At 39.2% G+C, this 25412-nt stretch overlaps 1 protein-coding gene and 1 long non-coding RNA gene across 3 annotated transcripts in view; one reads left to right on the top strand and one right to left on the bottom strand.

Annotated features, from left to right (window-relative positions):
• Serpini1 (serpin family I member 1) overlaps positions 1–25412 on the top strand; it is an 87182-nt gene that overhangs the window by 19601 nt on the left and 42169 nt on the right. The window contains exon 1 of one of the 2 annotated variants that reach the window (XM_040752637.1): positions 14881–14901. The exons of the other annotated variant lie outside the window; for it this stretch is intronic. The gene's annotated coding sequence lies outside the window, so the exon portion shown is untranslated. Of the gene's footprint in view, positions 1–14880; positions 14902–25412 lie in introns of those variants that run through there. 2 annotated transcript variants of the gene reach the window in all.
• LOC121142471 lies at positions 7834–12944 on the bottom strand. Its single transcript, XR_005879522.1, has 3 exons — positions 12732–12944; positions 10678–10800; positions 7834–8120 (listed from the first exon to the last, which is right to left on the bottom strand). It is a non-coding gene; the product is annotated as an uncharacterized LOC121142471 (long non-coding RNA).

The following is a 25412-nucleotide window of genomic DNA, read 5'->3' as shown; positions in this document are numbered from 1 at the left end:
CACCGACTGAGGGAGACTGTGGGAGCGGCTGCTGGCCGTGTGGAGGCAGTCATGGTTCACTGTCAGTTCAACAGAATATAGGGTTAACTAGAAGATGGACCACGGGGCATGCCTGGAGGGGTTATCTTGATTGGGTTCCCTGAGGAAGGAAGGGCTGACTACCATGCGTGGCACCATTTCCTTGACAGGATCCTGGACTCTAGAACGGAAGAAAGGGACCTGGGCATGCATTGTCCTCTGCCTGGTAATGGATATGATGCGGACCCTTACTTCAAGCTCACCTTTACTTCCTCACCATGACAAACTGTACACTTGACCTGTAAGCCAGCATAACCCTTTCTCCCTTAAATTGGTCTTCTCAAAGTATTTTGTCATAGCAACAGGGAAAGAAACCAAGGTGGAGGGAGATTAAGGACACTAGGAGTTGGGGGAGGGGCTGGTATACACTCCACTGTGACCTATTTTCTCCAACTGTAGCCCACCTGCCTTCTGCCACCTCCCAGTTTCACATCCCCAGTAAAGGCCAAATGCTAAACATGAATTTGGGGGATGTCTCATATTCAAGATGTAGCAATTCTGTGGAATTACTTCAAAATTTTTAAATGTTTTTTGGGGGTAAACTGAGGTAGACTTGTTATTATGCAGACTGACTCAAAGTTATCAGAAAAAAAATTCTCGAAGCTTATTCTTCACAGCTAAGGTTAACAGATGGATCAGCCAATCTTTTCTATTAATTTTCCCAAGTGTTTTCTCCCTGTGAAAAGAAGTAGAAATTAGAGATTTCTGTTAAGCCAGATGGGAAATTGGAGATTTGTGAAGTTGCAAGTATAAGCAATTTGTTGTTGTTGAATCTACAGCTTCGTTTGGCAGGGAAGAATCAAGTTCATGAGGTGTCAGAGTGTGGTGCTAAACTACTCGGATTTCCATGCCCTCCCTTTGTTTTTCTACGGTGTTTCGAAAGTCTTGAGCTTTCATGCAGGTTGGGGGTCAGGCTGGGCATGTACAGTAAAAATCTGTGTGTTTAAGAGCCTTTGTGGTATTTTTAAGTCTACCTCATCTCCATTACCTACAACAGACTGGTTATTTTGAAGAATATGTCATATGCCTAGGGTGTGGGCAAAGACTGAGAAACACTTGTCTAAATCCTGCCTAGAACCAGTATCCCTATATCAAAAGGTAATGAGTGTGTATCAGAAACTCAGTGTTCAGATGAAGTTTGGGCATGGGAAAACAGAAGGGGTTTTCTAAGTAATGCCACTTTCTTCTGCTAAGAAATAATGTATGTTTGATTGACTGAGCGATATTTGGACTTAATCCTAAGAACATAAAATATTTAATAAATCATAACTTTTTAAAGAGGAAGAGTTCATGTGTTTCTCCTTTGAAGTCATATAAAATTTTTATTTCAAGTTCCCTTTGCAGAGTGTACACTTCTATAGTTGTGGTTAGAGGAGACCAAGACTTGGGCCACATTCACCTTTGCTTTCATCCTGTTGAAGAATTTGTGGTCACTACTGGAATTTTCATATCAGTTAATTAGGCATGCAGTCCAGGAGGGGAATATGAATAAATGTTTAGAGTTACTTCGGGATGGCACAACTCCCCAAATGGATGAAATGAGAATTTATCTACCACCTGAACCAAGCATCCTAGCCAGACCATGGACAATAGAGATGCAACTCCAGCCACTGGAATAGAAGGAAGTGCTCCTTAAAGACCTCTACTGGTCCATAATTGTAAAGTGCTCATGGGGATTTTGATTGCTTATGCAATGAAAAGCCTTACGTATCTATAAATACTCTATAAATACTCTGCTTACTTCTCTGGGACATATATTTTCCTATGTTAGAAATTCTAGCATAAAGCACGTGTGCCTTCTGAAGTGTACAGAGGATGTTCAAACTTGAATATTTTTAATGTCAACATAAAATGTCCTTAAGGTTCATGACTCAGTTTTTTTTTTTTTTTTTTTTTTTGGTTTTTCGAGACAGGGTTTCTCTGTGGCTTTGGAGGCTGTCCTGGAACTCGCTTGGTAGTCCAGGCTGGTCTCGAATTTACAGACATCCGCCTGCCTCTGCCTCCCGAGTGCTGGGATTAAAGGCGTGTGCCACCAACGCCCGGCTCATGACTCAGTTTTAAAGAAATCCACTATGTAGGACCTGTGTTTACACATCTGCTAAATTCGAGGAGTATCACTAAATTCATACAGAAAGAAGCCACTTCTGGTAGAGCTATATTTTAAAAAGTGGATATTCACTGAACACACAGTCATTATGTGTTCAGTTGCAGCATAATTCACTTGTTGGCTGCCACTCTACAGGGCTCCCAGACTTAACTAAATAAATTCATTTTTATTGTCTAAAGCTCACAATGGAAAGCATACTCTGTAGCATAATAGATAAAAGACCCAGAGACAGATATTAGGGTTCAAGTTTCAATCTGAAAATCAGAAAAGCAAAGCAACCAGCCACTAGCTCTTACCTCTTCCTCAGCTCAGACCAAAAGGGGCAATCCTCACACTGCTCCCGACTTCACTGCTCCTCAGATTCACGAAAACTGCCATGCTCCCCTCAACGTGGATAGAGACTCCCGAGACTGAATGTCTTCCTATCCTCAATGAGCCTGGAGAATGAATACCAGCTCTGAGACCATGCTCCTGTCTTAAATACCTGTCATGAGTACTGGGATTAAAGACGCGTGATTCCAAGTGCTGAGATCATCTTTGTGTGAGCTGTTTCTCTTTAAGACTGAACCAATTTCATGTAGCACAGTGTGGCCTTGAACTAACATCTGTCTGCCTCTTAATCCTGAGTCCTGGGATTCCAGGTGTGTCCTTGACTTCTATGGCTTGACTGACTTGCTTCTATGGCTTGCTTTCTGAATCCTCAGTCAAGCTTTAATAAATCATAAATAATATATCACCACAATGTGCCCAGTATAGAATTGTGGGATTAAGTATTTGTCTAAGTCCTCCCAACTCAGAATACTCCTGGGTTCCTGGCTGCCTAGGAACACACTTCCTCTCTGTATCAGCTAGCACTCCTACTTCGTTATCCTACTTCACCATGACCAAAAGCAACTTTGGGAGGAAACAGTTTATTTCATCTTACAGTTTCTTATCACAGCCATCATTAGGGGAAGCCAAGGAAGGAACGTAAGCAGGAAATGAAGTAAAGACTGTAAAGGAATATTGCACCCTGGATTAGTTCCTGACACTGAAGGAATATTGCTCTCTGGCTTGCTCCCTGACCTTGAAGGAATTTTGTGTACAGGCTTGCTCCCTGACCTTGAAGGAATTTTGTGTACAGGCTTGCTCCCTGACCTTGAAGGAACTTTGTGTACAGGCTTGCTCCCTGACCTTGAAGGAATTTTGTGTACAGGCTTGCCCCTGATCTTGAAGGAATTTTGTGTACAGGATTGCTCCCTGACCTTGAAGGAACTTTGTGTACAGGCTTGCTCCCTGACCTTGAAGGAATTTTGTGTACAGGCTTGCTCCCTGACTCACATTCAGCTGCCTTTCTTATACAGCCCAAGCCCTCCTGCCTAGGGATGGTGGTACCCACAGTGAGCAGGACCCTCTAGAATCAATTAGCAAGTAAGAAAATACCATGAGACATATACACAGACTAATCTGATGGAGGCAGTTCCTCAGCTGTGGTTCCCTCCGCCCAGACGTGTCAAGTTGACCACTCTAAAGAACCAGCGTGCTACCCACCTGCCTTATCTGCTGAGTGCTTCCCATCTCCTTTCCCACTGCCCACAAGCATGCTTGTCAACACCTTACAGTCCCCTCAGACAGTAAATGGGGCATCCTGCAGTGTGATCTATAGTTTCTAAACCATTCATTCAACAAACTCATTTTCTTCTTGACTATGTCTAGTGTGTCAAAAATCTCAGCAAGTCATGAACCATAGTTCTCACAGTAAACATTAACCCATAACTGCATGTTTGCAGCACATAAGGTTGTCTATACACAAAAATGATACACTGTAATACAAGATATGTCTCAGGGTGATAGCTTAAAATAAAAGTCCTTTGAAAAAGACACCCTATAAAAAACTTACAGAATTGTGATCATTGCAATGAAATCGGTCTGATTAATTTCAAAATTGTTTTTATTGGTAGTTGACCCTTATCCCCTACCAGAAATAAGTATGTAACAAAAGGTATTGGGAACATTGACTTTTTTTATCATAGAGCAAGGCTTGATTTTTATTATTTAAAAATATTCACATTTGTTTAGATTTTTAACTCTGTGTTGTGCCTTCAACATTTTCCCAGTGATTGTTTGCTCCTCAAGAAGGAAAATAGGCATGATCGTGTCACAGACTCATTTAGCACACATAAAGCTAATTTTTTCATCTATTTTAGATAACTCATAAACATTTTAGGTCTTACAGCCTGAAGCCCTCAGAGTCTGCCTGGCACGCATCACATATGAATGCTGGTGCTTTCCTCTTTTTCTCCAATAGTGCAGACCAGTTCACTAACTGCTCACACTTTGAATTGATGTGAAGAGAAAATGTGAATTCTGTAAATAGTCCTCTAACGTTATTCGGTCATAGTCTTTTAAAACTTTTCATATATTTTTAATCAGTGAGTGTCTGGGACACTTAAGTATTTACACTTACTAAACAAAAACCCTGCATTATTAGTCACTAACCAAGTAGATGCCTCAGATTTTGTAAATGTGTTTTGTTAATTAAAACCCCAAATTAGAATATCTGGTCATAGGTTAATTGCTAAAGCATTTTGTTTTACAAGGTGTGGCTAAGCATCCCCTTGACTCAACATGGCCATCATGTCTGTGAAAGAAATTTCCAGTGTAGCACTACAATTATGTACATTATGTATTTGATTTATAAAAACCGAAAGGCCCCCAAAACAAATAAAAATACAATATGCAGCCAGCTTTACTCAAATGTTTAAAAAACTAATGTGTTCTGAATCTCACCTGACTGTCATATCACAGCTGGGAGCTGCGGTGGAAGAAAGAATTGGGAGTATATGGAAATGAGGCTTTCCATCCTTAAGGAATCAACTCAGTGAGACTCGGCATTTAAGCAGCTACAAAGGATTTATGAAAGTGAGGAAAGTGCATCTATTACCACCTAGACAAGTTTGAAAGGGAGGTGCATTTAGCAGTATCCTTGCCATTATTGAATTAACCACCATGTGAAATGTCTTCAGTGCTGAAAAAGAATACTAAAAATCAAAGACTAACTCCCCATTTTACCCATGCAACCAAGGCTAACGTTTGGAAAGGTGCTTAGCCCCACTAAACTGTGAGGTTACTGGGAAACATTTAATTGTTGCTTCTGCCCATGGGTTTCATACAGTATTTGGATTTTTTAGAGTTTCAAAACATGAGACAGTTTGGTGAGTTAATAGATGAGACCACAAACAAACCCAATAGATGAATTGGTGTGAGCTTTTCTGTATGTTCTGCTGCAGGGAGGGTTGCATTGTGCAATTCATGCTACTGGTTGATTGTACCTATTTTTTCTAAGTTTGCTCATTTTTCAAATAGCCTGAATTAGTGAGCTATTATTCATTCCCCTCCCCCACCTCTCCTCTCCCCATCATTCGCTCTTTCTTCCTCCCTCTCTGTTTCACTAAAGTTGTCACCACACATTTTAATGTGCTCTATACATCGATGTAAATATAAAGCAGTATGTGTTCCTAAATGCCCTCTTGCCAAATGCTAAGTGACTAAATCTCTGGTCTGAGTATAAGCCTTGGTGATGCTCACTATTCTAAACTTCCCTGTGCCTGGAGGCCCTTTTTTAACTTCAATTTGGAACTTGCAGGTATCTAGATTTAGTGTCCTGTATCTTCAGTGTCCCCTGAAAACACAGTTCCTTTTTTAGCATATGTTTAATTTCATCCATTCCATGTCATTTATTTTCAAGGCAGGGTTTCTCTGTGTCGTCATGGCTGACCTGGAACTTGCTCTGTAGATCAGGGTGGTCTCGAACTCATAGAGATTCTCCAGCCTCTGCCTCCAAAGTGCTAGGTTTAAAGCCCATTATTCCCATCATCTTTTTTTTCTTTTCACTCTTCAGGTGTGGTTCTCATGTTGCTCAGGCTGGCTGTCTTACGGTTTCTATTGCTTTGAAGAGACACCATGGCAACAGCAACTCTTATAAAGAAAAACATTTAATTGGTGTGGCTTACAGTTTCAGAGGTTTAGTCCATTATCATCATGGTGGGACATGGCAGACAGACATGGTGCTGGAGAAGGAGCTAAGAGTTCCTGATTCACAGGCAACAGGAAGTGAACTCACTGGAGTAGCTTGAGCATAGGAGTCCTCAAAGCCTGCCCCACAGTGACACACTTCCTCCCACAAGGCCATATGTTCAAATAGTGCCACTTACTTTTGGGGCCATTTTCTTTCAAACCACCACAGTTGGCCTTCGGATCCTGCTGCCTCTATTTCCAAGGTGCTGGGCCATGCTACATCTTTAAACAATCATTTCCTTGGGTGGGGTGATTTCTACCAAAGCATTGAGGCAAAAACCAAGTTTAAGACAACTTGAAAAGGAATTATAGCAGTGTGTTATTACTACACATATAATAAAATAAGGTACATCTAAACTAATGCAATTATGAGCACATGAAAATAACCTATTTCTTACAGTAGAATACTAATCGGGAAACATAGAAAGAGTAACAAATATAGAAACATCACAGTTTGAAAAATAATGTTATTATTTTTTGGAAATGAGCTATAAATGGGTATCAGAAGTATTGGCCAAGATAACTTTTTCATAGATTGGAGAATACTAGGAGTATGAGCTAAACATAGTGTTGGATCCTGGTCAGAATCCAGAGCCAGGAGAAAAGATATTAATATAAAACTTGTAAAATTGGAAGAAAGTGGGCAGAGTAATTAACTGTAATGTGCCAATGGAAAGGCTCCTGGTTTTGATAATTTGCATTACTTATAAGATGTTCAAGTTTGAAGAAACAGGAAAGGTCATATGGGAACTCTGTACCTCTTTCTACTCTTGTATGCTGAAAATCATTCTTTAACAGGAAATAATGTAATTAAATAAAAAGACATGCCAGGTTTTTATATTTTTATGATGCTTTATAAAATAGTTTAAGAGTTAGAGTAAAGGAGTGAGGGGGCAGCTCAGTGGCAGAGCACTCACTGCTTAGCAGGCACAGGATGCCCTGCAGTCATGGCTTAGCATTCACAGCGTACCCTGCACTCAGTCCCCAGCACCCAGCAGAAACAATGGCGAAGAAGGAGAACGTTGTGGGAAGATTAGGGGCCATATTTATGTCTCAGACTGGACACTGGTTGTAGATGCCAGCTATTTCAGGGATTTGGAGAAGGCCATCAATTGAAGCTCAGTTGTTAGATCCTATATGTATCACTTCAGAAACATCTAGGCTTTAACTATTTCATTCTCATAACTACAAAGTAGTTTGAGTTTCTAGTAAAAGTAGAAGATTTTCAAGGTGACATGGGTTATTGACAGTGGAGCTGGAATTCTAGTCTGTGTCTTCTCATCCTTAATACAGTTTTCTTACTATACCCTCATATTATTCATATTCCCAAAATGCCCTTACTCCTCCCCTTCATTCAACAAACATTTTTTTAGAATCTACTAGTCAAAACACTGCACCAAGCATGATAAGTACCAAAAGTTTATGAATTGTTGAGGGTCACCTTCAATAAGTTAAGTTTTCAAAGAAAATTACCAAGACTGGCCAGGTAGAATGGGATAGGGATATTATTTGAAGCAAGGATGGTAACTCTGCCTCCAGTGATACCAAAAGTGCAACTGTGTCAGACATGACCTGGGAGCATCCAATCAATTCTTGGAATTCTCTGTAAACATTTAGTGTCCTTACCTCAAGCAAGGGACACATACAGATGACATTTGGGAAATAAGCATTATCTTTTCCAAACTAATTTTATTTAATCTTGGAATTGTTTTAGAAACACGACATTCGGCTTCACTGAAAATATTCAATTAGTCTCGCTGCTCACGCATCTCTGTGGTTCAGCTGGGTGAACTCATCTCTTCCTCTGTGTGCTGCCATCCATTGGGTCTAACCAAGACTGGTATGGCTCTGGTAAGACAGGGGCAGCGCCCGCTGGATCCTGTCAGGAGAACATATGCCGACCTGAGTTTGGAAAGCTGAGCATCATTGTCCTGTTCAGACACCGGGACAGGAAAGGTGTAGTTTTGGAGAATAGGTGTAACTTTCAAACATCCCATAGGTTGCTTCCAGATCAAGCATACTGTCTTGGTCTTAAAATATGAATTTATAGCAGGCTTTTCCACAACTCTAGGTGTTTTTCTTCAAAAGAGAGTGAGAGATACCACTACATTTGCAAATCTTGTTCATATCTAGAGATCCTCTAAGAGGAACATCCCCCCCAGAAGTGATGTGACCAAACACCATTGATTTTCCTTTGTGCTTTCCCCGTGTACATTGAGAGTCACCTTGAATGATGATAAGTTAAACATTATGGGTACTTGAAGCAATGATATTTATGATGCTTTCTCTTTTACAATTCAACAAATTTCAGTTGAGGAAGGTATTAGAGCGAAATTCGGCAATTTCACATTCTAGGAGGGTAATCACAGATGATTATGCTTTATATGAAGGGTGGTTTTACATCAGCTTTAGAATGCTATTCCTTTGGTAGTATACAGCACATCCATCTGTATTTGAACAAGATTTAACACTGTACAACAGCCGTTCCTGGTGTATAGTTAGGGTATATGAACTGTTTGCTTGTACAGCAGCCCTCTGAAACCTAACCTGAGTAGCAGAAAACTGAATCTCATATGATTTATCCTGGTGTGACATTTTTCCACTGACAATGATTTCAGACCTTTAAATAATAGACTTTGAGTATTTGGGATCACTGACTTCTTTTTAAGTTTAACCATTGATGCATTAGAAACTGGATTTAAAAAGCTTTGAAGCTTGAAGCATCCAATGGTAGCAATTTTTAGTTGTTTAACCCATTCATTGTCTTCTATTTAATGCCTCTTAGCCACTGTTAATCAAACCAAATCCACAATTATATCAGTTTCCAGTTGTGTCTTCCAATTGATTAAGGTAAAAGCTTTCAGTCATATCAGCCTTACAGAGTTGATGTATGGGCAGTGAGGGATTGTGAACAATAGCTTTATTACTTGACTTCTGTAGGTTTTTATTTAGTATAGTATCTGTCATGATTACTCATTCTGCATACTTGCATGTTCTATCAATATGCTAATTTCCTGACACCAGAGTGATTTCTGTTGAAAAAATGATAGCCTTCATTGCTTATGAAATGCAATGACACACTCAATAGTGTCTTCTCCAAACTTATATTGCATTGATTACATCTAGCAGTCCCATATGGTGAAACTTAATTACAACCTTTCCAATTAAATTATGGTTGGAAATCCACTTCTGGGGTGCAGCTCAGCAACCTACTAAATTTCTCGGTGACATTCAGAACACGAAATGATTTTAAGAGAATAAATTTGCAATATAAGTGGGAACATAGAAGAAGGTTTTCAATCTGTATTAATTTATTTTGTAATATCCATTACTTGTACAATATGTTTTCCAATCATCTTCTAACCAAAGATGAGAAACACTGCCTTGGCAAGAATGTGTGCTTTACGTATTCCATATGGTTAAGCAGAAATACCTAGCTGCATACTTACATGGGAAGAAATAGGGAAAATGTTCTTAAGGCAGGTTTTACAGCACTCTTCAAGTCTTGGCTTGGATGATCCATTGGGAAGCCATGGTCTCCTGTTACCCCATGCACCCACCCAAATGTCTCTGCTCCTGGGAACTTCACCTTTGCTCCAGTTCCTGCCAGGGCAACATCTGTGTTCCTATCTAGAGTCACCATGTCTGCTGGTTCTCTGTCCCTTCTATTTTCTGCTTTTGATAGCATTCCTGCAATGCCTGTAACCAATGTCCTCCTCTCATGGGCCATCTCTAAATGAAATAAGAAAGCTATTTTTCCTGTCTTAAATGTGCAAACAATGTAAGTCTCCACTTAATTTTCCTTTCTTTCGGCTAGATCTGCCCTTTCTCTGCTCAGAAGAGCTGCCCCTGCTCACCTTAATGAATCCCCCTTGGCCATGTGTCTGAACACACCACTTAGGCATTCACCCCTTCTCTGTCCACTTTGCCCGTTCTTTCTGTGTCAGCCTCTCTGCCTTTGAACCAAATGACCCACAGCTTCCTTAGCAGCTGTGCTTGTAAATTCAGGCCTTTAATGCCAGGGCTCTGAAACTTGCTTCTTCATCTTCCTCCTTGGAGCATTCTCTTAAAACTCAGAGATTTGGTGAACTCTTCCTCATCTTTGTGTGTAAAAATACCAACTTGTTATTTTTATTATACACTGTCTCCTCTCATTGAGTCAACTTCGTTGGGGTATTTACCACAGTTCAATTATACTTTTGAACTATGTTTCATTATAGAGGCTTCCGTGGGTTTGGGAGTTTAGCAAGCAATGTAGATGGACGTCTACAAAGAGAGTGGCGGGGGGATATTTAGGGTAAGTGGCCCATGCTTAAGAACTAGACCTGACTGACTCTTTTCTGTCTCTTAGAAGCCATGTAGTCCCAGACCGTCCATTCCAAGTGTCTGAGCCTCCACTGGCTCACTCGTTAGTAATTTCTATATACATCACTTACTCAGCAAATACTGATCGTAGACTCAGGACCACAAGTGGTTATACCCAGACATCCCTGGGTCAGGCAGGCTGGTTTCTGTCCTCATGGAGGTTGCAGGCTATAGAGCAGTGGAAATCAAGAGTTCTGGAAGAAGTGTGAAAACCACCATCAGGATGGTGTAGAGGAATAGATAAGCTGGCCTATAAAGTGCCTTACTGTAAGCAGTGGTCAGATGGCTCCTTCCTACTGTTCTCTGAAAACTGTTTCAGCCAGGCAGAGTCTACTTGATGTCCTACCTACTTGCCTTATTGTGTATCAATTCCCTGAAATATCCTGTGAAACTATAGGGAAATGAGTCCAATGTATAGAATTTCTGATTTAAGACATTGAGGATGTGGTCCCTAAAACACATTTTAACACCTGCTAATGAAATCCCGACACCAAAATTGCCAGACCACTGAGAAATGCTGATCTAGAGAAATGGCTTTACTGTCTCCCTTTTTAATAATGGGTCATAAAAACATTGTAAAGCAATGTCATTCTGAGTAAGTTATGCTCGCCCAGAAGCCATTTAATCTAACACTTTTGCCACACATTAGTGATATTAATGACCCAAAGAGATCATATACTCACTATCTAATCATAGTAGGATTTAAATCTTAAAATAACTTTCCCCATCCCTGGAGGATCTTTTTGTTGTCTGTAGCTTTATTGAGAAAAAAATACACATGAAGAGTTTAAAATGCTGTATGTGATAAAGAGATAAAAACAACAACAAAAAGCAGCCTCAACCAAAGAGAAAACTGACCCCGGAGAGTCTTACATCTGTATCTGCAGAGGACAGCAATCGGCAGATGGTGCCAGTGGTCGAGATTATTAAGCCATGCAGATTCAAACAGCAACACGATTTCACTCTCTTAATGTAATTACAGCAAGTCAAAAAATTTTAAAATATGGCCTTTCGCCAAGTTCTGTATAAATAATGTACAGTTTTCCAGAATATACTGATTAGAGTAAGTTAACATTCTTAGTATCAGTTCAAAGGCACTATCCTTAACACCCAGCATCATGAGGGATACACTTTCGGGAATGACTTAGATGCTAAGACTTTCTATCCAGGGTGTGTGGCTTTATGTTAGGTGCAAACCAACATCTTTTCTGTTCTTTCTAGAGACATAGTGCCTGTCTTCAAAGCCCCATCTTTTAATTTTTGGTTTTAAAAGACAAAGATACGGAGCATGAATAAAACCAGCATTATTAATATTAGATGCAAAATGAAAATATACATCTGTTGTAGGGATTGAGGACTGCTTTCTGAATTTTCTATATAAGATTCAGTTAAAAGTTGACTATGGATTTTTATTTTTAACTGTTTAAAGAACGTTTTAAAGATACTGTTTATTCTGATTCTTTAGTTGTATTCTCCATCAGAGAACTCATCTGATATGAACTTTGTATAACAGATAGAGTCTTGCACTAGGCTCTGCAGATTATAGGAGTGTACTATAACTTTTACAAATATCTGCCATCTGACTGTACTCATTTTGTTCCCATAAGTTAGCTAGTCTTTGGGTTATTCTCCAATATTGAGGGCTTATCAAACTAGCAAATGACTAATAATACTTCAGAGTATTTTTATTTTAGCTAAGTCTCATGGGTATTAGATTTCTTAATTAATTATAAATAAATCATATTTTTGTGAGCTTGAGAACCATTCATAGTAACTTCTTGGTAGAGTGCCTATTCAATCTTAATTATATTTATGTTGTTTTTGTTGGTTTATAGACATTTTATGTACCTCTATTTTCTTTTCTATACTTTAAGTTATTAAAAGCTATTTATTAATTTGAATTTTGTGTATCCACTGGAGGGGAATCAGGATAGAAACTCAAATCAGAAAACTGCAGGCAGGAATTGAAGCAGAGGTCATGGAGAAACACTCCTTACCGGCTTGCTTCTCATGACCTGCTTCTCCTTACCGGCTCGCTTCTCATGACCTGCTTCTCCTTACCGGCTCTCTTCTCATGACCTGCTCCTCCTTACCGGCTCGCTTCTCATGATCTGCTCCTCCTTACCTGCTCTCTTCTCATGACCTGCTTCTCCTTACCGGCTCGCTTCTCATGGCCTGCTTCTCCTTACCGGCTCTCTTCTCATGACCTGCTTCTCCTTACTGGCTCGCTTCTGATGACTTGCTCAGCCTGCTTCCTTCTACCACCCAGAGCCGCCTCTGCAAAGATAGCTCCACCCCAGTGGACTGGGCCATTCCACACCAGTCGTTAATCCAGAAAATCACTTACAGATTCTCTTACAGGCAGTCTCATGGCACCGTTTTCTCATTTGAGGTTCTGCTTCTCAGATAATTCTGGCTTGTGTCAAGTTGACAAAAACCTAACCAGAACATGGCTGCCTGTGTGAGGGTGTATGCACAGAAATACATGCTTTCCTTGGAGGCCGGAGGCATTGGACTCTGTATCAGCTTCTGGGATCTGAACTCAGGTTGTCTTTAAGAGCTTTAACCACTGAGCCGTTTCTCCAGGCCCAGATTTTTCTGTTTTCTTCTTTGTCTTTATTTGGGGGTTTGGACTATGCAGTTGTTTTTATGATAGCTCAGTTATACTCATTAATCTTTTCTTTAATGCTTTTGAGAACATTGCCAGATCTTCTCTATTTCAATACTGAATATGCATTTGTGTGGATATACAATAGACATATTTTATATACATATGCATGTATAAATGAAAATACATATGAAAATATATCTGTCTTACTTAGGTTTTCTATTGCTGTGAAGAAACACATGACCACAGCAACTCTTATGAAGGAAAACATTTAACTCAGCGGCTTATAGTTTCACATGTTTCATCCATTATCATCACGGTGGGACATGGTGGCATGCAGGTGCTGGAGAAGGAGCTGAGAGATCTGCTTCTTGCAGGCAACATGAAGTGAACTGAGACACTGGAAATGGCTTGGGCCTAGAATGAGAACTTAAGGCCCACCCCCACAGTGACACTCCAATAAGGTCATACCTACTCCAACAAGGCCACATCTTTAAGTAGTACCATTCCCTATGAGCTTAAGGGGGCCAATTACATTGAAACTATCACAATAGCAACACATGAAACAGTTACAATGCATCCTAAAGACATTAGAATATTTATTCATTTGCTGTTAAAATCTGATAGGTCTAGAATTTATTTTGATTGTGTTGAAAAACATATATTACCTTAAACGTTTTATATGCATACTCACCCTGTTACCATTTTCCATCTTGTGTTTGTTTCTTTTTGAAACAGGGCCTTACATAGTCCAGAATATTCTCAAACTAGTCATATAGCTGAGGATAACTATAACATAAAACATAAAAACCCAGAGACAGATATTGGTGTTCAAGCTTCATGCTGAAGATCAGAAAAGCAAAGCAGCCAACCACTAGCTCTTACCTCTACTTGAGACTGAAGTGGCAACCTACTGAGCCTCAGATCGCATCTCCAGACTGCTCTGCTCTCCTCAACATGACTGGAGACTAATTCTCACATGAGACCCCTTGCATCTTCCTTTTATACCTCTCAAATCCTGGGATTAAAGACAAGGGATCCCAAGTGCTGAGATCGCCTTTGTGTGCCGTGTTTCTCTTTTAGACTGGACCAATGTCATGTAGCTCATCGTGGCCTTGAACTAACAGAGATCCGTCTGTCTCTGTCTCCCAAATCCTGGGATTAAAGTATGTACCACCACCACCACCCAGCTTCTATAGCTAAATAGTGTGGCTGGCTTGGCTTTGCATTTTGTTACTTCAGGCAATCTTTATTAAATTATAATAACATATCACCACAGATAACCTTGAATCCTTGGTCTTCTCTCCTCTACTTCACCGTGGTTGGAACTACAGGCATATGCAACCATGCCCAGTTTTATGTGGTGCTGGCTTCACAAGCCTAGGGCATCTTGCACGCAAGGCAAACATTCTGACAACTTAACTATACCCCCAGGCAGATGTCCTGTTATCTAAATATCAGTTATCACTAACTAAATAATCTATTTTAACCCACCAATTTTAAATACTAACTTTAGTAATGTATCAAGCTATATTTTAAGCCACTTTTGCTCTACACAATTCCAGACTAATTAACTGATATGGTACACCTTCTACACTCTAGCCAGAGCCTCAAACAAGAACTTCAATCAAGATTAGGACTTCAGTCAAGAACTTCAATCAAGCATCTCCCGCCAGACAGCGACTAGGTACAAATGTTGTAGCCAGTCCGCTTGAGACTATCACTACACTAACATTTTCTTCCTACAGGATCCCATGAGGTTATCGTCGTCCCATTTCAGCAGGAAGAAATTCTGAGAATACTATGCCCCCTTTCCCTACTGTTGATATTATAGGATAATTTACACCTGTTAGCGTTAGCTTTCCATTGTTTAGAGTTGGGATTGGAAGGAGGTGTTCAGACTTGGGCATCTCTTTCAGATAAGTTTAGGGTTTAGATGGGATAGATATGCTTAGGATAGGATATAAGTAGATTATATATGCTTTATATATGTTTGAGACATTTTGTATATTGGCATAACTTAGTTTTGTTTCAAGTCCAAACCGTTTCTTTAGGCTAAAAGGGGAATTGTAGGGAGAGATATTATGTACCAGTATCACTGACCGTGCCCATTTGGACATGGTCACAGGTACTTGAGAGAAGGCAGGGATAAAGGATGAGGAAGAAGGAGAGCGCCCTCTCTTGGGGTTTTGCTCAAGGCTTGGAGACCAGCAGATCGCTGACCTCAGGTTCTCAGCTTCTCATGTTAGTGGTTTCTCCCTAATCAAGTATCAGACTTCCCTGTATACTTCGTGTAGTTGAATATTCCTCATCACCTGGTGGTCATTTTTCTTCACAATATTTTTTATGCTTACGTTTTAACTGGCTTTTTACAAATTTCAGAATTAACTTCTTTCTGTAACTTGTTTTTTATTGAAATTGTGTTAACTCTCAAACTATAGGGAAAACTGACATCTTTATAGTATTGGATATTCTGATCTCAAAGTACAGTATCAGTTTCCGTATTTCCTAACCTTCTTCAGTTCTCCCAGAATCACCACTAATGATTTTTTTAGAATTTATTTTGAAAAGATGTCAAATAAAATAGGGACATTAAGCTTTGTTGATGTCTCTGGAATTGCTTTAAAATGATCTTCCTTTCTGCCCAGCCAGTCATCCCAGCATGTGGTTTTCTGGAACTGAACCACTTGTCCTGTGAGTTTTTCCTTTCTGTTTACAGCCCAGTGATGTTTAATAGTCTGAACTGTCTTTATTTTGGTAAGAACACCATGCAGGGCATTAAGAAATATCCTCACTTTCCTGTCTATTCCTCAGCAGTATTTCCCCTTTTCTTTTATATAAATCTTCTTTATTTCTTTTGAGTGTTCCCTACTGTTTATAATGACATCACCTCTGTGGAGGCAATTTGGCAGTATTTATGAAAATTACAAGTACTTGTGTCTTTTGACCTAGTAATTTAACTTCCAGGAATGTATCCTGCAGAGATAATTGCATACCTGTGAATTGATGTATTTCCTGGAATTACTCATTGCAGCATTATTTGTAACAGTAAAAGATTGCATGATCTAAGTTCCTATTGGTAGGAGACTAATTAAATAAATGACACACATCTATGTCAGTGAAATACTGGAAGCCAATAAAAAAAAAGGGAAGGCATTCATTGTTAAATCTTAGAAAATAGCCTATGATGTATATTGCTAGATGAAAATACATTGAGCATCTATCACATAATTATTATCTTATTTTCCACAAGAATTATAATGCTACCACTCTATTACCATATATAAGAGGATATGAGTTGGTTTTACAGAGGGAAATTGACAAAAGCAAGAGAATATGGAAAAGAAAATCATCACCATTTTATCTCGCTTAGGAGACTGTTTACTTAACGTGCAAGACGCCCTAGGTCTTAGTCCTCAAAACCATATAAAACTGGGGATGCTGAATCAAGCCTATAAGCCCAGAAGTTGGAAAGGAGAATAGGAAACAAGGGGTTCAGGGTGGTCCTGGGGATGCATGCCTAGTTTGAGACTAGCCTGAGTTACATTAGACCCTGTCTTAATATGGCTTCAAATAAAGTTTCAATTTTGTTACTCTGTGGATAATTTTACCCAGTTTACTTGTTTTGTTAACACTATAATTGTTGTGACATATAAATGGAGGTTAACATCTGAATTAATGTGTTTTATGTTTAATGACTGTCGTGTTATTTGGCATAGTTAAGATAAGTACATTAAAAACAGTGAGTGTTTGCTGAAACAATAGAGGTACCTCATCAGAAAATAAGATGACATACCACACTCAGCCGTGTGTGTGTTGAGGTGGGGAAGATCTAGCAGAGTCAGTCTTGTATAGACAATTCACATGTTAAATGAACAGAAGAGTGTGCTGCCCTTAAATTGCATACAGTGGAGACATAGGGAAACAGCAAAGTGTGTGAAAACTTCCAACAAATACTTAAGCCCCCTAAACTTACTGGGTTTCAAATTCTTAATCTATACAATATGTCCATCTTTGTCTATACGGGCTTTTTATGATAATTAGTAATGTAGAAAGAGATTTTAAAAGATACTAGAAGATGGAAAGATCACCTATGCTCATGGATAGGAAGAATCAATTTTATGAAAATGACCATCTTACCAAAGACAGTGTATGCAATCTTAATATTTATATTGAAAGCACAAAAGACCAAAAATAATCAGAGCAATCGTGAGAAAAAGCAATACTTCCGGAGGCACCACCACACTTGGGTTCAACTCATACTGTAGATTTTTAATTATTCTTTGATTTCTGCTCATTATATTGTTATTATTTTAGCAGATTTCACGGAATCAGATGGCTCCTGGGAAGTAGGAAACAAAAATTTATTTTATCAGCATATTTTCTCTGCAATCTGAAAATTTCACATTTCTAGAATTTTCCTCTATGAGCAATTTAGGTCCCGGGCACCCAAATAGACTCTAAAATCAATGCTGAAGGTGACAGCATGCAATAGAATGAACCCTCTGTTTAGAGTTGCCTGCCTTACAGTTATCTCCAGTTGAGCTTTAGTTGTCATTGTTTTCTTATTGGTCTTACAGAACTACATGTAACTATAGCTCTGATACAGTACAGAATGCACAATGCTCATGGCAACATGATGCCTACCAGGTAGTCACTCTCCTTGGGGTCAAGTGTGTGCATGTGCACGTTTGTGTGTGTTACAAGGGTAAACTAGGAAGATAATTTACTTTTGTTCTAATTAACTTCTATATAAATTTCTTCTGTATGATATGTTCTAACACATGTCTTGCGACCATGAAAATATTTTCTGAAATTCCTGCAGTACAAGTATATTTTGACTTTGATAACACTTGAGATGCACAGAATTTTAAAAAAGAACCCAGGCTCTGAAGTAGGATAGAATGTTTGCTGCTCAAGCATCAAGACCCCTGAGTTCAAACCCCAACACCCGTGTCAAATTCCAGGAGCAGTGCTGCACAGTAGTAATCCTAGCACTAGGGAAGCAGAGGCCGTGAGATCCTTGACGCTTACTGACTAGCCTGTCCAACCTAATGGGTAATCTCCAGCTTCTGGGAGAGAATATTTTAATAAGTAAGGCAGAAAGTCATAAAAAAATGTTACCCTTTGGACTCCATACTCTTGTATGCATACACACACATGCACGCTCACACGCATGCACTCGCATACCTGCATTTCACCATGGCTCTGAAATCTCCCAGTGACTAAATTAGAGAGAAAGTAATGTGTTTTAAGTATACAGGAGAAGGCATGGCATAAACTGCCCCCCCATTCTTCTGTCGACGATGGGAAAACCTTTAAGCTGTTATGGGAGTAGCTTAATAAGGGACAATTTCCTGTCAGCGCCGACTGCTAAACTTGGATTTAATTCAGAAGGAAATAATTAAATCCATTTCTCTCCTGATATCTTAAACTAAGAAATCACTATATTAAGAACCTTGTAGAGAAATACAATAAACCCCATCTCTTTCTCATCCCTTCCTAACAAACATTCACATTGGCTGAGTTCCCTGACACATCCTTCCTATTACGTCCTTAAAGCTGTTACTGTATTAGAAACGCTGCTCTGAATATGAGCGTGAAATGAAACCATAGTCCTCTGTGGATCCTTGTTATCGGCTTATGTTTTACTTGGTTGCCCATACTCAATACTGAAAATAATGACTTGTCCTTTCAGTCATTTATGGCAATGAGCAGGATGAAGAAACTAACATTTCTGTTAGAAAGCCCCCTGTGACCGGTTCATAAGCAGTTACCAGGCAGGTGTTCAAGCACCATTCATATAACACTAGCGAATGTCAGGGAGTTTCTTAATAAAGCAACAAAATTATTTTTGAGTGCTTAACTTACTCTCTTATTCTTGTCATACTCTGTAGTCCTGAATAGGAATGTTGAAAAGCAATGTATACAATTTCATTTCCCAAGTGTAAAACCACTGCGAGTCATGAGTACTTTCAGAATATATATATATCAGCAATAAATTAAAAAAGAAAAAGAGGCCATGAATTTGAAAGAGAACAAGGGGGTGTAAGGGAAGGAGAAGAAAGTAGGGGAAATCATGTAGTTATATTCTCAAAAAAGAAATAATCTTTTAAGAAAAGAAAAATTAAAAATAAATAATCTTAAACAAAGCCAAGACCCAAGAATAATTCCAGTCATAGTTCTTTCTGTCACCCATACCTTCTGTGCAACTGGCAGAAAACATAGTTCTTAGAGGAACTGACGATGAATAATTTAGCCCAGATGCCTGACTTGGGATGCATTTTTTAAACATAGCAACTCTATGGTCTATAAGGTAGCAAAGTAGCATTTTAGATGACTTGTCTTCATGTTGGCACACAATAAGTGCTCAGTGTGTAGCATGCTGAAGCAGCTTGATACTTGATGTATTTGACATATGAAAATTACAGTCTCATGAATTTGAAGTTAATTTAAAAGTTCCCCTTCTTTACTTATTGTCAGAATCTCATCAGCCAAAACAGCCTTGCTAAATCCAATCTTGAAAATGTTATGCTTGTTAGCCAGATAAGAAAATAGCTTTGTGTGGCCTCAGTAGAGACTGGAGTGAAATATGCTTAAGGGTTTCTACCTCAGGAAAGTGTATGTTGTCCTCAAACTATCACGTGTGATCGCTAACAAATGGCCCAGGATAGAGCTAAAGGAGCAGACAACCCAAACGCTGGAGCTGGGAGTGAGTCACAGAAAATACAAGAGAAAGGAACCCCTCTCTAAATACAACATGGCACTATTTCATCTGGATTCTTTGCCGTGTGCCAGTTGTCCTATCCACATCTCTCCTCTACTGGACACCATCACAGCGCAAAGATGTTTCTGTATCTCTGCAAGAAGTTATGCCATCAAGACAGGTCTAAAACTGTGAATTGTTATGAAATTCCCTACAAGACTTTCCTTTTCTTTTTTAGAACATAGTCTTCTTTTGTACAATAAATCCTGAATGAAGCCTACCCTCTCTCCACCCCTCCCACTTTCTCCCATCTCCCCTCTCCCCCAGATTTACTGCTCCTCCTTTTCTTTCAGAAAAGATCAGGATTTCCAGGGATATCAACCAAACACAGCATAAGAGGATGCAATAAGACCAGACACGAACCCTCATCAGTACTGGATGCCGTAGGAGGAAAGGGGTCCCCAGAGCAGGCAAAAGAGTCAGAGGCACCCCAGTCACACACACACACACACACACACACACACACACACACACACACACACACACAATAAATATATATATATATATATGCATACATACATACATATATAGAGAGAGACACTGGAGGGGAGACTAATGTAGACCCCTGCAGGTTTGAGTCTTTATGAGCCTCTATGAGCCCTGCTTAGTTGGTCCTATGGCCATATTCTTATGGTGTCCTCAACCCCTCTGCTTCCTACAATCCTTCATCCTTCCCTTTTGCAGGCTTCCCCTAGCTCCACCTAATGTTTGCCTGTGGGTCTCTGCATAGGCTCTTATTGGCTGCCAGAGGAAACCTCTCTGATGATGACTGGGCTAGGCCTGGATCTATGAGTATAGCGGAATATTATTAGGAATTATATGTGCTTGCTGTTGTTATTTTATGAGGACAGGGTTACTCTGTATAGCCCTGGCTGTCTTGGAACTCACTCTGTAGACCAGGCTGGCCTCAAACGCAGAGGTACACCTGCCTCTGGTTCCCAAGTGCGGGGATTCATCTTCTCTTTATGCAGTAAATGAGTCTTCAGAGGTTTCCCCTCATTTCCCCAGCCCATCAGAACATACTCATGGGTCACTGTGACATGTAGATTCCTCCCCCAGCAGAATAATTAGAACTAATCTTACTTCTGGGTATTTTTAGATTTTTTTTCAGATTTAGAGAGAGATATCCAACCTAGCATAACTTTATCACATAAGCAATATTTTTATAAAGGAAAATCATAAAATCTAATTTTTAAAAGCTAGATTTGAAAAGTTAAATATAATATCGAGCAACAAAGACCTGTTATAGTGAGGAATAATATAATAAGGTCATTTATGTAATCCTGTTTCCTTCCATGTTCCTAGCACCTTGAACTTGACCTGATATGAATCAGGCAAGTATTCATTGAGTGGATTGTTTAGATGAATGAATCTGAGCTATTGTATCCACAGATGAGTGTTTCATTAGGTCACTAACTACCTTTAATTCTCAGGAAATTGTTCAGTATAAATAACTGATGGGCCTGACAAGGATTTCCAGCACGAATCCCCACAGTTTTAAAATAACCTAAGGCCAATGTGTGAGGAAGAAACTGCGGAGATTTCTTAAAGCATTAATGGGGACTTTGAGGCCACTAACGACTGGCCTAGCTCTGAAGTGGGCACGGATAACAGTGACTTTGGTTGAGGATGAATTTTGGTCCATCTCTCTGATGTGAGTTACTGAATCTTTTCTTTGGGTTTTATGTCTCTTATTTTGCTCTTCACATGCACACATATCCAAGAGAAATAACTTGTTGCCGAGAATGATTTCTCCCAATTGTGTCAAAAGAATAATTTATTACCATTATGTAGGAAGCCTAATCCACATTTCCGGGATGGTTGGGGACTTGGCAGCTTACCTGGTATTGTTTGGGCACTGATTTTCTTCTCTTTTTACCCAGTACTCACCAGCTGTAACTAAAACAATTTGGGATTTCAAATGAGCCTCTCTGCCACTTGAGATCTCTGAAGAAATGGAGTTGTTTTTAAGTCAAAGCATCTTAGGTACAGATGCATGTGATGTAGGATTCTAGATACTATTTTTTTTCTCTGCTTCTTTAAATGCTTCTGTTATGCGCTATTTGATTAAGAACCAATGTTATAAAGAGCTGATCTTTTCATACTGCTAGCTTCATGGGGTACCCACTAAACATATGAGCTTTTTAAGTTGCCTAAATATAATTTTGGGCTACACTAACCACATCTCACAATGCTTACTAATACAAGTTCCCATTTCTACTTAATTAGACAAGCAAGTGCATTGTAGATATTAAACCTGTACTTGGAGAAAATACTACTAACAGTATTGAATAAAAATCTCACTGCTAGAATAAATGTCTGTGAACTGTTCAGCCACAAATAGGGCAGCTATACATACCTCTGCCCTCAAACCTTGGAGGACATCAAGGGAGAGTGGGCAGAAAGACTGTAAGACCAGAGCTCTGGAAGGAACAGCAAAAACGTTTCTCCTGGACATAACAGGAATGCTGAACCTATGAACTCTCAGCTGCATGGAGTTGGAATGAGCTCATGAGCCCCCAATCCCTAGCTGAGCAGCTATTGAAATATGATTGCTTCTGAGTAGGGGTAAGTTAGTTTTCTGGTAGAGTGTGGAGCCTGGTAGGTCAACCATGGTGCCATGGATAGCCCATGGGTGAAACATATTAAACTCAGTGGGTCATCTTTTTAAATGATGTGAAGCTAGGAAAAGGACAGGGAGTGTAGGAGGGTCTTGGAAGAGTTTTGGGAAAATAAGATGATTATGATCAAAATGCTTTATACACATGTATGAATTTCTCAAAGATTTAATAAAATTATATTAACAAAATCCTCACTGCTTGACCAAATCTCAGTCAAATTTCTCTGAACCGTTTTCTCAAATAGGCATTGGACTCACTCTTGGGTCTGATTAAAACTCCAATTTTAGTAAGAATCCTGCTGGGTCAGCTTTGCAATTGTCCACTATACTTCATATCTGGCCAAATTTCTCATTCTCTGTCTTCAACATTTTATCATCCTGATTTGTCTTTCACAAGAATTGTGGTAAGTCAGTATAGGTAAATTGCCTCTTTTTCCTGTAGTTTCTCTTAGTAATTTCCTACTCTTCTGTCTCCATTTTGTACACACATGTGTGCACACACACACAGATGAGTTTCATATATATGTATATATATGTCCATTTATTTTTTTGTTTATAATCATGCCAGCTCCTTTCCACTGTTTCAGAACACCCCTTGCACTATGATCTCTTGAATGATGTCTTCCTTATAATTTTTAACAAGCACCACATGTATTTTGATAGCATTACTCTAGATTAAAAAAAAACAAAGTATTTTAGCTTTTACTTTTTGAGACTTCTTTGAAAAAGAAAGGCATCAACTAGGTATTTATCCATAGCTGCTTGAGATTAAAAATAAAAACAATTTACCCAAAAGTTATTGTGGTTATTATAGTCTTGAAGGTTTAGAGACCCTGTCTCCAACAGCAGGAAGGTTCCCAGGAAATCCTCTTGAAAGCCACAGACATTGACAAAGAAACGGCGTCTTCTAAGTCACAGTGCACCTTCACTCCAGTTAGCTTTGTGTTGTTTCTGAGCAATTCAGAAAAGATCTTCTGGCATATGCAGAAGATATCAGAAAGTCAGGGGAGCTCTCAATCATATAGTCTCCCTCTCTAGCTTTCAGTTTTCATAGGACCAGACTTGTTAGTTCCTAAGTGATGGGGCCCAGGACCAACATCCCTCCTGAATGCAAACAAAATATGCAAGAAGTTAAGCTAGTACTAGTTGTTTTGTGGTCAGTATTTCCAAGCTGCAAGTGCTACCAAATCCTTGGGGTGTAATGGGTTCAGTACCCATTCAATTGGTAACTAAATGCTATTTAAAGATCTAAAGGCTAATTAAAAGATAACTAGAGGATATTTAAAAGATCTTTATTCCACTTTTTCCTCAACTCAGATTCTTGAACTATTCTTGGCAGAAAAAAATTCTAGCTTTTTTTTTTGTTTTTTGTTTTTTTGTTTTTGTTTTTACGAGACAGGGTTTCTCTGTATTGTTTCGGAGGCTATCGGTCCAGCCTGGCCTCGAACTCACAGAGATCCGCCTGCCTCTGCCTCCCGAGTGCTGGGATTAAAGGCGTGCACCACCATTGCCCAGCCTGAAAAAAATCTAGCTTTTTAATTAGTTAAAAGATAATTATTTTTAAAGGTTACTATTTTAATTCATACAAATATAAACTGAAAATATATTAGAAGTTTTAGTTAGATCACTATGAGAGATCTAGTAAGGGGTGACCAATTCAGTGGGGAATTCATGAAGCAGAATAATATATGTCTATAAGGAATATTAATTTCTCAGTATTAATAATAATATTAAATTTATAATATTGTAACATGCATTGATCAATATATTATGGGTTAATACTTAACTAATACATTAATAATATGGTGTCTGAATTCCTCAGCACCAAGAGACTGTCAATTGGAATACCATTACTTAATAGATGCAAAGCTGGTCTTGTCCACAGGGCAGTATCAGCTGCCTCCCATCATGCATATGTGATCTGCATTTTATGGACAAGATTATTTGCATCTCTGTCAGTCTTACAAAATTTAAAAGTCTATAACTCTGTTCACAATAAAGGTTTCCAAACTCATAGAATAATGTATGTTTTTGACAATATATAGTTCTCCATTCGAGACTCTTCGTCAGCATCTTGGCCCAGTTTCTTTCATAGTTTATGCTGATAAATTGAATCTTTACAGCTTATTCTCTCCTCAGTTCTGCCCTTTTGATTTAACTGGCATTTCCCCAAGTTCAGCTTTTGAGATAAGTCTGAAAGAACTTTCCTTTTTGCTTGACTTAATCCCACAGGGGAGAGGGGAACACAAGCATTTATAATGCTGCAAACTGCAAGTTATGGACACAGGGGAAGACGTGCTGAGTGGCTGGGTTTGGATAAAGGAGAAAGAAGAAAGGACCAAACTGTGTTGAAGGAAAGTTCAGACCTTCCCTCTGCAGATTAAACAACTCAGTTTGCTAAAACAAACAATAGAGAATTTAAAGGAGAAAAATCCAGAGCTATGTTTGATGTGCATAGCTTGGGAGCTGCAACTCAGGGAACGACAAGGGAGACTGGAAGCTTGCATACTGTCTTCACAACATTCAGGAGGGTGGCAATTTGGAATAATAATAAGTGATCAGAAAGCATCTTTCCTGAACCTGAGAGATAGCAGTACCTTGTGACAAAGTCTATCTAAATGTGATCCCATTCTTGCATCTTCTTTCTGGCAGTAGTTAGGAAATCGCAGAGAGTGGTGGAAGGTAAGCCATGCTATTTGACTGTCCGAGCTTAAAGCAGAGAAGAGGGTATCAGACTAAAGTTTCTTGTAGCAACTGCTAATCTCCCAAGACTTTTAAAATAATTAGCATACAGGAACCATGCTTGGGGCTA

The sequence above is a fragment of the Mesocricetus auratus genome, unplaced genomic scaffold (assembly GCF_017639785.1).
Source record: "Mesocricetus auratus isolate SY011 unplaced genomic scaffold, BCM_Maur_2.0 Super-Scaffold_100009, whole genome shotgun sequence".
Lineage (NCBI taxonomy): Eukaryota > Metazoa > Chordata > Mammalia > Rodentia > Cricetidae > Mesocricetus > Mesocricetus auratus.
Note: the sequence above shows the minus strand (reverse complement) of the source record. Positions and strands in the feature narration are given on the sequence as shown.